Raw genomic sequence first — 13,747 nt, 5'->3', positions numbered from 1 at the left:
CACCAAACTTTGCATGGATACATTGGATGTCAAGACACGTGGAAAAAACATACAAAACATAGGATTCGGAACATCAAGATTTTGGTCGAATTTTTTAAGAATTTTCAAATTTTCAGATAGGAGGTTCCATATAAGGTCAAAAACTACATACTCAGATCTTCACCAAACATTGCAGGAATACATTGGATGTCAAGGCACGTGGAAAAAACGTACAAAACAAGAGATTGGGGTCATCAAGATTTTGCACGGATTTTTTAGGAATTTTCAAATTTTCAGATGGGAGGTTCCAGATAAGGTCAAAAACTACATACTCAGATCTTCACCAAACTTTGCAGGGATACATTGGATGTCAAGACACGTGGAAAAAACGTACAAAACAAGAGATTGGAGACATCAAGATTTTGGACGAATTTTTTAAGAATTTTCAAATTTTCAGATAGGAGGTTCCATATAAGGTCAAAAACTACATACTCAGATCTTCACCAAACTTTGCATGGATACATTATGTGTCAAGACACGTGGAAAAAAACGTACAAAACAAAAGATTGGAGACATCAAGATTTTGGTCGAATTTTTTAAGAATTTTCAAATTTTCAGATGGGAGGTTCCAGATAAGGTCAAAAACTACATACTCAGATCTTCACCAAACTTTGCAGGGATCCATTGGATGTCAAGACACGTGGAAAAAACGTACAAAAAAGAGATTGGAGACATCAAGATTTTGGACGAATTTTTTAAGAATTTTCAAATTTTCAGATAGGATGTTCCAGATAAGGTCAAAAACGACATACTCAGATCTTCACCAAACTTTGCATGGATACATTGGATGTCAAGACACGTGGAAAAACGTACAAAACAAGAGATTGGGGTCATCAAGATTTTGCACGGATTTTTTAGGAATTTTCAAATTTTCAGATGGGAGGTTCCAGATAAGGTCAAAAACTACATACTCAGATCTTCACCAAACTTTGCAGGGATACATTGTATGTCAAGACACGTGGAAAAAACGTACAAAACAAGAGATTGGAGACATCAAGATTTTGGACGAATTTTTTAAGAATTTTCAAATTTTCAGATAGGAGGTTCCATATAAGGTCAAAAACTACATACTCAGATCTTCACCAAACTTTGCATGGATACATTATGTGTCAAGACACGTGGAAAAAACGTACAAAACAAAAGATTGGAGACATCAAGATTTTGGTCGAATTTTTTAAGAATTTTCAAATTTTCAGATGGGAGGTTCCAGATAAGGTCAAAAACTACATACTCAGATCTTCACCAAACTTTGCAGGGATACATTGGATGTCAAGACACGTGGAAAAACGTACAAAAAAGAGATTGGAGACATCAAGATTTTGGACGAATTTTTTAACAATTTTCAAATTTTCAGAAAGGATGTTCCAGATAAGGTCAAAAACGACATACTCAGATCTTCACCAAACTTTGCAGGGATACATTGGATATCAAGACACGTGGAAAAAACGTACAAAACAAGAGATTGGAGACATCAAGATTTTCGACGAATTTTTTAAGAATTTTCAAATTTTCAGATAGGAGGTTCCAGATAAGGTCAAAAACTACATACTCAGATCTTCACCAAACGTTGCAGGGATACTTTGCATGTCAAGACACGTGGAAAAAACGTACAAAACAAAAGATTGGAGACATCAAGATTTTCGACGAATTTTTTAAGAATTTTCAAATTTTCAGATGGGAGGTTCCAGATAAGGTCAAAAACGACATACTCAGATCTTCACCAAACTTTGCATGGATACATTGGATGTCAAGACACGTGGAAAAAACGTACAAAACAAGAGATTGGAGACATCAAGATTTTGGACGAATTTTTTAAGAATTCTCAAATTTTCAGAAAGGAGGTTCCATATAAGGTCAAAAACTACATACTCAGATCTTCACCAAACTTTGCAGGGATACTTTGGATGTCAAGACACGTGGAAAAAACGTACAAAACAAGAGATTGGGGTCATCAAGATTTTGGACGAATTTTTTAAGAATTTTCAAATTTTCAGATGGGAGGTTCAATATAAGGTCAAAAACTACATACTCAGATCTTCACCAAACTTTGTAGGGATACATTGGATGTCAAGACACGTGGAAAAAACATACAAAACATAGGATTCGGAACATCAAGATTTTGGTCGAATTTTTTAAGAATTTTCAAATTTTCAGATAGGAGGTTCCATATAAGGTCAAAAACTACATACTCAGATCTTCACCAAACATTGCAGGAATACATTGGATGTCAAGACACGTGGAAAAAACGTACAAAACAAAAGATTGGGGTCATCAAGATTTTGCACGGATTTTTTAGGAATTTTCAAATTTTCAGATGGGAGGTTCCAGATAAGGTCAAAAACTACATACTCAGATCTTCACCAAACTTTGCAGGGATACATTGGATGTCAAGACACGTGGAAAAAACGTACAAAACAAGAGATTGGAGACATCAAGATTTTGGACGAATTTTTTAAGAATTTTCAAATTTTCAGATAGGAGGTTCCATATAAGGTCAAAAACTACATACTCAGATCTTCACCAAACTTTGCATGGATACATTATGTGTCAAGACACGTGGAAAAAACGTACAAAACAAAAGATTGGAGACATCAAGATTTTGGTCGAATTTTTTAAGAATTTTCAAATTTTCAGATGGGAGGTTCCAGATAAGGTCAAAAACTACATACTCAGATCTTCACCAAACTTTGCAGGGATCCATTGGATGTCAAGACACGTGGAAAAAACGTACAAAAAAGAGATTGGAGACATCAAGATTTTGGACGAATTTTTTAACAATTTTCAAATTTTCAGAAAGGATGTTCCAGATAAGGTCAAAAACGACATACTCAGATCTTCACCAAACTTTGCAGGGATACATTGGATATCAAGACACGTGGAAAAAACGTACAAAACAAGAGATTGGAGACATCAAGATTTTGGACGAATTTTTTAAGAATTTTCAAATTTTCAGATAGGAAGTTCCAGATAAGGTCAAAAACTACATACTCAGATCTTCACCAAACTTTGCAGGGATACATTGGATGTCAAGACACGTGGAAAAAACGTACAAAACAAGAGATTGGAGACATCAAGATTTTGGACGAATTTTTTAAGAATTTTCAAATTTTCAGATAGGAGGTTCCAGATGAGGTCAAAAACTACATACTCAGATCTTCACCAAACTTTGCAGGAATACTTTGCATGTCAAGACACGTGGAAAAAACGTACAAAACAAGAGATCGGAGACATCAAGATTTTCGACGAATTTTTTAAGAATTTTCAAATTTTCAGATGGGAGGTTCCAGATAAGGTCAAAAACGACATACTCAGATCTTCACCAAACTTTGCAGGGATCCATTGGAGGTCGAGACACGTGGAAAAAACGTACAAAACAAGAGATTGGAGACATCAAGATTTTGGACGAATTTTTTAAGAATTTTCAAATTTTCAGATAGGAGGTTCCATATAAGGTCAAAAACTACATACTCAGATCTTCACCAAACTTTGCAGGGATACATTGGATGTCAAGACACGTGGAAAAAACGTACAAAACAAGAGATTGGAGACATCAAGATTTTGGACGATTTTTTTAAAAATTTTCAAATTTTCAGAAATGCGGTTCCAGATAAGGTCAAAAACTACATACTCAGATCTTCACCAAACTTTGCAGGGATACATTGGATGTCAAGACACGTGGAAAAAACGTACAAAACAAGAGATTCGGGTCAACAAGATTTTGGACGGATTTTTTAGGAATTTTCAAATTTTCAGATGGGAGGTTCCAGATAAGGTCAAAAACTACATACTCAGATCTTCACCAAACTCTGCAGGGATACATTGTATGTCAAGACACGTGGAAAAAACATACAAAACATAGGATTGGGGACATCAAGATTTTGTTAAATTCTTTTAAGAATTTTCAAATTTTCAGATAGGAGGTTCCATATAAGGTCAAAAACTACATACTCAGATCTTCACCAAACATTGCAGGGATACATTGGATGTCAAGACACGTGGAAAGAACGTACAAAACAAGAAATTGGAGACATCAAGATTTTGGACGAATTTTTTAAGAATTTTCAAATTTTCAGATGGGAGGTTCCAGATAAGGTCAAAAACGACATACTCAGATCTTCACCAAACTTTGCATGGATACATTGGATGTCAAGACACGTGGAAAAAACATACAAAACATAGGATTGGTGACATCAAGATTTTGGACGAATTTTTTAAGAATTTTCAAATTTTCAGATAGGAGGTTCCATATAAGGTCAAAAACTACATACTCAGATCTTCACCAAACTTTGCAGGGATACATTGGAGGTCGAGACACGTGGAAAAAAAGTACAAAACAAGAGATTGGGGTCATCAAGATTTTGGACGGATTTTTTAGGAATTTTCAAATTTTCAGATGGGAGGTTCCAGATAAGGTCAAAAACTACATACTCAGATCTTCACCAAACATTGCAGGGATACATTGGATGTCAAGACACGTGGAAAAAACGTACAAAACAAGAGATTGGAGACATCAAGATTTTGGACGAATTTTTTAAGAATTTTCAAATTTTCAGATAGGAGGTTCCAGATGAGGTCAAAAACTACATACTCAGATCTTCACCAAACTTTGCAGGAATACTTTGCATGTCAAGACACGTGGAAAAAACGTACAAAACAAGAGATCGGAGACATCAAGATTTTCGACGAATTTTTTAAGAATTTTCAAATTTTCAGATGGGAGGTTCCAGATAAGGTCAAAAACGACATACTCAGATCTTCACCAAACTTTGCAGGGATCCATTGGAGGTCGAGACACGTGGAAAAAACGTACAAAACAAGAGATTGGAGACATCAAGATTTTCGACGAATTTTTTAAGAATTTTCAAATTTTCAGATGGGAGGTTCCAGATAAGGTCAAAAACGACATACTCAGATCTTCACCAAACTTTGCATGGATACATTGGATGTCAAGACACGTGGAAAAAACATACAAAACATAGGATTGGTGACATCAAGATTTTGGACGAATTTTTTAAGAATTTTCAAATTTTCAGATAGGAGGTTCCATATAAGGTCAAAAACTACATACTCAGATCTTCACCAAACATTGCAGGGATACATTGGAGGTCGAGACACGTGGAAAAAAAGTACAAAACAAGAGATTGGGGTCATCAAGATTTTGGACGGATTTTTTAGGAATTTTCAAATTTTCAGATGGGAGGTTCCAGATAAGGTCAAAAACTACATACTCAGATCTTCACCAAACATTGCAGGGATACATTGGATGTCAAGACACGTGGAAAAAACGTACAAAACAAGAGATTGGAGACATCAAGATTTTGGACGAATTTTTTAAGAATTTTCAAATTTTCAGATAGGAGGTTCCAGATGAGGTCAAAAACTACATACTCAGATCTTCACCAAACTTTGCAGGAATACTTTGCATGTCAAGACACGTGGAAAAAACGTACAAAACAAGAGATCGGAATACATCAAGATTTTCGACGAATTTTTTAAGAATTTTCAAATTTTCAGATGGGAGGTTCCAGATAAGGTCAAAAACGACATACTCAGATCTTCACCAAACTTTGCAGGGATCCATTGGAGGTCGAGACACGTGGAAAAAACGTACAAAACAAGAGATTGGAGACATCAAGATTTTGGACGAATTTTTTAAGAATTTTCAAATTTTCAGATAGGAGGTTCCATATAAGGTCAAAAACTACATACTCAGATCTTCACCAAACTTTGCAGGGATACATTGGATGTCAAGACACGTGGAAAAAACGTACAAAACAAAAGATTGGAGACATCAAGATTTTCGACGAATTTTTTAAGAATTTTCAAATTTTCAGATAGGAGGTTCCAGATAAGGTCAAAAACTACATACTCAGATCTTCACCAAACTTTGCAGGGATACATTATGTGTCAAGACACTTGGAAAAAACGTACAAAACAAAAGATTGGAGACATCAAGATTTTGGTCGAATTTTTTAAGAATTTTCAAATTTTCAGATGGGAGGTTCCAGATAAGGTCAAAAACTACATACTCAGATCTTCACCAAACTTTGCAGGGATCCATTGGAGGTCGAGACACGTGGAAAAAACGTACAAAACAAGAGATTGGAGACATCAAGATTTTGGACGAATTTTTTAAGAATTTTCAAATTTTCAGATAGGAGGTTCCATATAAGGTCAAAAACTACATACTCAGATCTTCACCAAACTTTGCAGGGATACATTGGATATCAAGACACGTGGAAAAAACGTACAAAACAAGAGATTGGAGACATCAAGATTTTGGACGAATTTTTTAAGAATTTTCAAATTTTCAGATGGGAGGTTCAATATAAGGTCAAAAACTACATACTCAGATCTTCACCAAACTTTGCAGGGATACATTGGATGTCAAGACACGTGGAAAAAACGTACAAAACAAGAGATTGGGGTCATCAAGATTTTGGACGGATTTTTTAGGAATTTTCAAATTTTCAGATGGGAGGTTCCAGATAAGGTCAAAAACTACATACTCAGATCTTCACCAAACATTGCAGGGATACATTGGATGTCAAGACACGTGGAAAAAACGTACAAAACAAGAGATTGGAGACATCAAATTTTGGACGAATTTTTTAAGAATTTTCAAATTTTCAGATAGGAGGTTCCATATAAGGTCAAAAACTACATACTCAGATCTTCACCAAACTTTGCAGGGATACATTGGATATCAAGACACGTGGAAAAAACGTACAAAACAAGAGATTGGAGACATCAAGATTTTGGACGAATTTTTTAAGAATTTTCAAATTTTCAGATGGGAGGTTCAATATAAGGTCAAAAACTACATACTCAGATCTTCACCAAACTTTGCAGGGATACATTGGATGTCAAGACACGTGGAAAAAACGTACAAAACAAGAGATTGGAGACATCAAGATTTTGGACGAATTTTTTAAGAATTTTCAAATTTTCAGATAGGAGGTTCCATATAAGGTCAAAAACTACATACTCAGATCTTCACCAAACTTTGCAGGGATACATTGGATATCAAGACACGTGGAAAAAACGTACAAAACAAGAGATTGGAGACATCAAGATTTTGGACGAATTTTTTAAGAATTTTCAAATTTTCAGATAGGAGGTTCCAGATAAGGTCAAAAACTACATACTCAGATCTTCACCAAACTTTGCAGGGATACATTGGATGTCAAGACACGTGGAAAAAACGTACAAAACAAGAGATTGGGGTCATCAAGATTTTGGACGGATTTTTTAGGAATTTTCAAATTTTCAGATGGGAGGTTCCAGATAAGGTCAAAAACTACATACTCAGATCTTCACCAAACATTGCAGGGATACATTGGATGTCAAGACACGTGGAAAAAACGTACAAAACAAGAGATTGGAGACATCAAAATTTTGGACGAATTTTTTAAGAATTTTCAAATTTTCAGATAGGAGGTTCCAGATGAGGTCAAAAACTACATACTCAGATCTTCACCAAACTTTGCAGGAATACTTTGCATGTCAAGACACGTGGAAAAAACGTACAAAACAAGAGATCGGAGACATCAAGATTTTCGACAAATTTTTAAAGAATTTTCAAATTTTCAGATGGGAGGTTCCAGATAAGGTCAAAAACGACATACTCAGATCTTCACCAAACTTTGCATGGATACATTGGATGTCAAGACACGTGGAAAAAACATACAAAACATAGGATTGGTGACATAAAGTTTTTGGACGAATTTTTTAAGAATTTTCAAATTTTCAGATAGGAGGTTCCATATAAGGTCAAAAACTACATACTCAGATCTTCACCAAACTTTGCAGGGATACATTGGAGGTCGAGACACGTGGAAAAAAAGTACAAAACAAGAGATTGGGGTCATCAAGATTTTGGACTGATTTTTTAGGAATTTTCAAATTTTCAGATAGGAGGTTCCATATAAGGTCAAAAACTACATACTCAGATCTTCACCAAACTTTGCAGGGATACATTGGATATCAAGACACGTGGAAAAAACGTACAAAACAAGAGATTGGAGACATCAAGATTTTGGACGAATTTTTTAAGAATTTTCAAATTTTCAGATGGGAGGTTCAATATAAGGTCAAAAACTACATACTCAGATCTTCACCAAACTTTGCAGGGATACATTGGATGTCAAGACACGTGGAAAAAACGTACAAAACAAGAGATTGGAGACATCAAGATTTTGGACGAATTTTTTAAGAATTTTCAAATTTTCAGATAGGAGGTTCCATATAAGGTCAAAAACTACATACTCAGATCTTCACCAAACTTTGCAGGGATACATTGGATATCAAGACACGTGGAAAAAACGTACAAAACAAGAGATTGGAGACATCAAGATTTTGGACGAATTTTTTAAGAATTTTCAAATTTTCAGATAGGAGGTTCCAGATAAGGTCAAAAACTACATACTCAGATCTTCACCAAACTTTGCAGGGATACATTGGATGTCAAGACACGTGGAAAAAACGTACAAAACAAGAGATTGGGGTCATCAAGATTTTGGACGGATTTTTTAGGAATTTTCAAATTTTCAGATGGGAGGTTCCAGATAAGGTCAAAAACTACATACTCAGATCTTCACCAAACATTGCAGGGATACATTGGATGTCAAGACACGTGGAAAAAACGTACAAAACAAGAGATTGGAGACATCAAAATTTTGGACGAATTTTTTAAGAATTTTCAAATTTTCAGATAGGAGGTTCCAGATGAGGTCAAAAACTACATACTCAGATCTTCACCAAACTTTGCAGGAATACTTTGCATGTCAAGACACGTGGAAAAAACGTACAAAACAAGAGATCGGAGACATCAAGATTTTCGACAAATTTTTAAAGAATTTTCAAATTTTCAGATGGGAGGTTCCAGATAAGGTCAAAAACGACATACTCAGATCTTCACCAAACTTTGCATGGATACATTGGATGTCAAGACACGTGGAAAAAACATACAAAACATAGGATTGGTGACATAAAGTTTTTGGACGAATTTTTTAAGAATTTTCAAATTTTCAGATAGGAGGTTCCATATAAGGTCAAAAACTACATACTCAGATCTTCACCAAACTTTGCAGGGATACATTGGAGGTCGAGACACGTGGAAAAAAAGTACAAAACAAGAGATTGGGGTCATCAAGATTTTGGACTGATTTTTTAGGAATTTTCAAATTTTCAGATGGGAGGTTCCAGATAAGGTCAAAAACTACATACTCAGATCTTCACCAAACATTGCAGGGATACATTGGATGTCAAGACACGTGGAAAAAACGTACAAAACAAGAGATTGGAGACATCAAGATTTTGGACGAATTTTTTAAGAATTTTCAAATTTTCAGATAGGAGGTTCCAGATGAGGTCAAAAACTACATACTCAGATCTTCACCAAACTTTGCAGGAATACTTTGCATGTCAAGACACGTGGAAAAAACGTACAAAACAAGAGATCGGAGACATCAAGATTTTCGACGAATTTTTTAAGAATTTTCAAATTTTCAGATGGGAGGTTCCAGATAAGGTCAAAAACGACATACTCAGATCTTCACCAAACTTTGCAGGGATCCATTGGAGGTCGAGACACGTGGAAAAAACGTACAAAACAAGAGATTGGAGACATCAAGATTTTGGACGAATTTTTTAAGAATTTTCAAATTTTCAGATAGAAGGTTCCATATAAGGTCAAAAACTACATACTCAGATCTTCACCAAACTTTGCAGGGATACATTGGATGTCAAGACACGTGGAAAAAACGTACAAAACAAGAGATTGGAGACATCAAGATTTTCGACGAATTTTTTAAGAATTTTCAAATTTTCAGAAAGGATGTTCCAGATAAGGTCAAAAACGACATACTCAGATCTTCACCAAACTTTGCAGGGATCCATTGGAGGTCGAGACACGTGGAAAAAACGTACAAAACAAGAGATTGGAGACATCAAGATTTTGGACGAATTTTTTAAGAATTTTCAAATTTTCAGATAGGAGGTTCCAGATAAGGTCTAAAACTACATACTCAGATCTCCACCAAACATTGCAGGAATACATTGGATGTCAAGACACGTGGAAAAAACGTACAAAACAAGAGATTGGAGACATCAAGATTTTCGACGAATTTTTTAAGAATTTTCAAATTTTCAGATAGGAGGTTCCAGATAAGGTCAAAAACTACATACTCAGATCTTCACCAAACGTTGCAGGGATACTTTGCATGTCAAGACACGTGGAAAAAACGTACAAAACAAAAGATTGGAGACATCAAGATTTTCGACGAATTTTTTAAGAATTTTCAAATTTTCAGATGGGAGGTTCCAGATAAGGTCAAAAACGACATACTCAGATCTTCACCAAACTTTGCATGGATACATTGGATGTCAAGACACGTGGAAAAAACGTACAAAACAAGAGATTGGAGACATCAAGATTTTGGACGAATTTTTTAAGAATTTTCAAATTTTCAGATGGGAGGTTCAATATAAGGTCAAAAACTACATACTCAGATCTTCACCAAACTTTGCAGGGATACTTTGGATGTCAAGACACGTGGAAAAAACGTACAAAACAAGAGATTGGGGTCATCAAGATTTTGGACGAATTTTTTAAGAATTTTCAAATTTTCAGATGGGAGGTTCAATATAAGGTCAAAAACTACATACTCAGATCTTCACCAAACTTTGCAGGGATACATTGGATGTCAAGACACGTGGAAAAAACGTACAAAACAAGAGATTGGAGACATCAAGATTTTGGACGAATTTTTTAAGAATTTTCAAATTTTCAGAAAGGAGGTTCCATATAAGGTCAAAAACTACATACTCAGATCTTCACCAAACTTTGCAGGGATATATTGGATGTCAAGACACGTGGAAAAAACGTACAAAACAAGAGATTGGAGACATCAAGATTTTCGACGAATTTTTTAAGAATTTTCAAATTTTCAGAAAGGATGTTCCAGATAAGGTCAAAAACGACATACTCAGATCTTCACCAAACTTTGCAGGGATACATTGGAGGTCGAGACACGTGGAAAAAACGTACAAAACAAGAGATTGGAGACATCAAGATTTTGGACGAATTTTTGAAGAATTTTCAAATTTTCTGATAGGAGGTCCCAGATAAGGTCAAAAACTACATACTCAGATCTCCACCAAACATTGCAGGGATACATTGGATGTCAAGACACGTGGAAAAAACGTACAAAACAAGAGATTGGAGACATCAAGATTTTCGACGAATTTTTGAAGAATTTTCAAATTTTCAGATGGGAGGTTCCAGATAAGGTCAAAAACTACATACTCAGATCTTCACCAAACTTTGCAGGGATACATTGGATGTCAAGACACGTGGAAAAAACGTACAAAAAAGAGATTGGAGACATCAAGATTTTGGACGAATTTTTTAACAATTTTCAAATTTTCAGAAAGGATGTTCCAGATAAGGTCAAAAACGACATACTCAGATCTTCACCAAACTTTGCATGGATACATTGGATGTCAAGACACGTGGAAAAAACGTACAAAACAAGAGATTGGGGTCATCAAGATTTTGCACGAATTTTTTAGGAATTTTCAAATTTTCAGATGGGAGGTTCCAGATAAGGTCAAAAACTACATACTCAGATCTTCACCAAACTTTGCAGGGATACATTGGATGTCAAGACACGTGGAAAAAACGTACAAAACAAGAGATTGGAGACATCAAGATTTTGGACGAATTTTTTAAGAATTTTCAAATTTTCAGATAGGAGGTTCCATATAAGGTCAAAAACTACATACTCAGATCTTCACCAAACTTTGCATGGATACATTATGTGTCAAGACACGTGGAAAAAACGTACAAAACAAAAGATTGGAGACATCAAGATTTTGGTCGAATTTTTTAAGAATTTTCAAATTTTCAGATGGGAGGTTCCAGATAAGGTCAAAAACTACATACTCAGATCTTCAACAAACTTTGCAGGGATACATTGGATGTCAAGACACGTGGAAAAAACGTACAAAAAAGAGATTGGAGACATCAAGATTTTGGACGAATTTTTTAACAATTTTCAAATTTTCAGAAAGGATGTTCCAGATAAGGTCAAAAACGACATACTCAGATCTTCACCAAACTTTGCAGGGATACATTGGATATCAAGACACGTGGAAAAAACGTACAAAACAAGAGATTGGAGACATCAAGATTTTCGACGAATTTTTTAAGAATTTTCAAATTTTCAGATAGGAGGTTCCAGATAAGGTCAAAAACTACATACTCAGATCTTCACCAAACGTTGCAGGGATACTTTGCATGTCAAGACACGTGGAAAAAACGTACAAAACAAAAGATTGGAGACATCAAGATTTTCGAGGAATTTTTTAAGAATTTTCAAATTTTCAGATGGGAGGTTCCAGATAAGGTCAAAAACGACATACTCAGATCTTCACCAAACTTTGCATGGATACATTGGATGTCAAGACACGTGGAAAAAACGTACAAAACAAGAGATTGGAGACATCAAGATTTTGGACGAATTTTTTAAGAATTCTCAAATTTTCAGAAAGGAGGTTCCATATAAGGTCAAAAACTACATACTCAGATCTTCACCAAACTTTGCAGGGATACTTTGGATGTCAAGACACGTGGAAAAAACGTACAAAACAAGAGATTGGGGTCATCAAGATTTTGGACGAATTTTTTAAGAATTTTCAAATTTTCAGATGGGAGGTTCAATATAAGGTCAAAAACTACATACTCAGATCTTCACCAAACTTTGCAGGGATACATTGGATGTCAAGACACGTGGAAAAAACATACAAAACATAGGATTCGGAACATCAAGATTTTGGTCGAATTTTTTAAGAATTTTCAAATTTTCAGATAGGAGGTTCCATATAAGGTCAAAAACTACATACTCAGATCTTCACCAAACATTGCAGGAATACATTGGATGTCAAGACACGTGGAAAAAACGTACAAAACAAGAGATTGGGGTCATCAAGATTTTGCACGGATTTTTTAGGAATTTTCAAATTTTCAGATGGGAGGTTCCAGATAAGGTCAAAAACTACATACTCAGATCTTCACCAAACTTTGCAGGGATACATTGGATGTCAAGACACGTGGAAAAAACGTACAAAACAAGAGATTGGAGACATCAAGATTTTGGACGAATTTTTTAAGAATTTTCAAATTTTCAGATAGGAGGTTCCATATAAGGTCAAAAACTACATACTCAGATCTTCACCAAACTTTGCAGGGATACATTGGATGTCAAGACACGTGGAAAAAACGTACAAAAAAGAGATTGGAGACATCAAGATTTTGGACGAATTTTTTAACAATTTTCAAATTTTCAGAAAGGATGTTCCAGATAAGGTCAAAAACGACATACTCAGATCTTCACCAAACTTTGCAGGGATACATTGGATATCAAGACACGTGGAAAAAACGTACAAAACAAGAGATTGGAGACATCAAGATTTTGGACGAATTTTTTAAGAATTTTCAAATTTTCAGATAGGAGGTTCAGATAAGGTCAAAAACTACATACTCAGATCTTCACCAAACTTTGCAGGGATACATTGGATGTCAAGACACGTGGAAAAAACGTACAAAACAAGAGATTGGGGTCATCAAGATTTTGGACGGATTTTTTAGGAATTTTCAAATTTTCAGATGGGAGGTTCCAGATAAGGTCAAAAACTACATACTCAG

This window comes from Lepisma saccharinum, chromosome 14, assembly GCF_977018435.1.
Source record: "Lepisma saccharinum chromosome 14, izLepSacc3.1, whole genome shotgun sequence".
In the NCBI taxonomy this organism is placed as follows: domain Eukaryota; kingdom Metazoa; phylum Arthropoda; class Insecta; order Zygentoma; family Lepismatidae; genus Lepisma; species Lepisma saccharinum.
The sequence above is the reverse complement of the archived record's forward strand: the minus strand, read 5'-3'. Positions refer to the sequence as shown.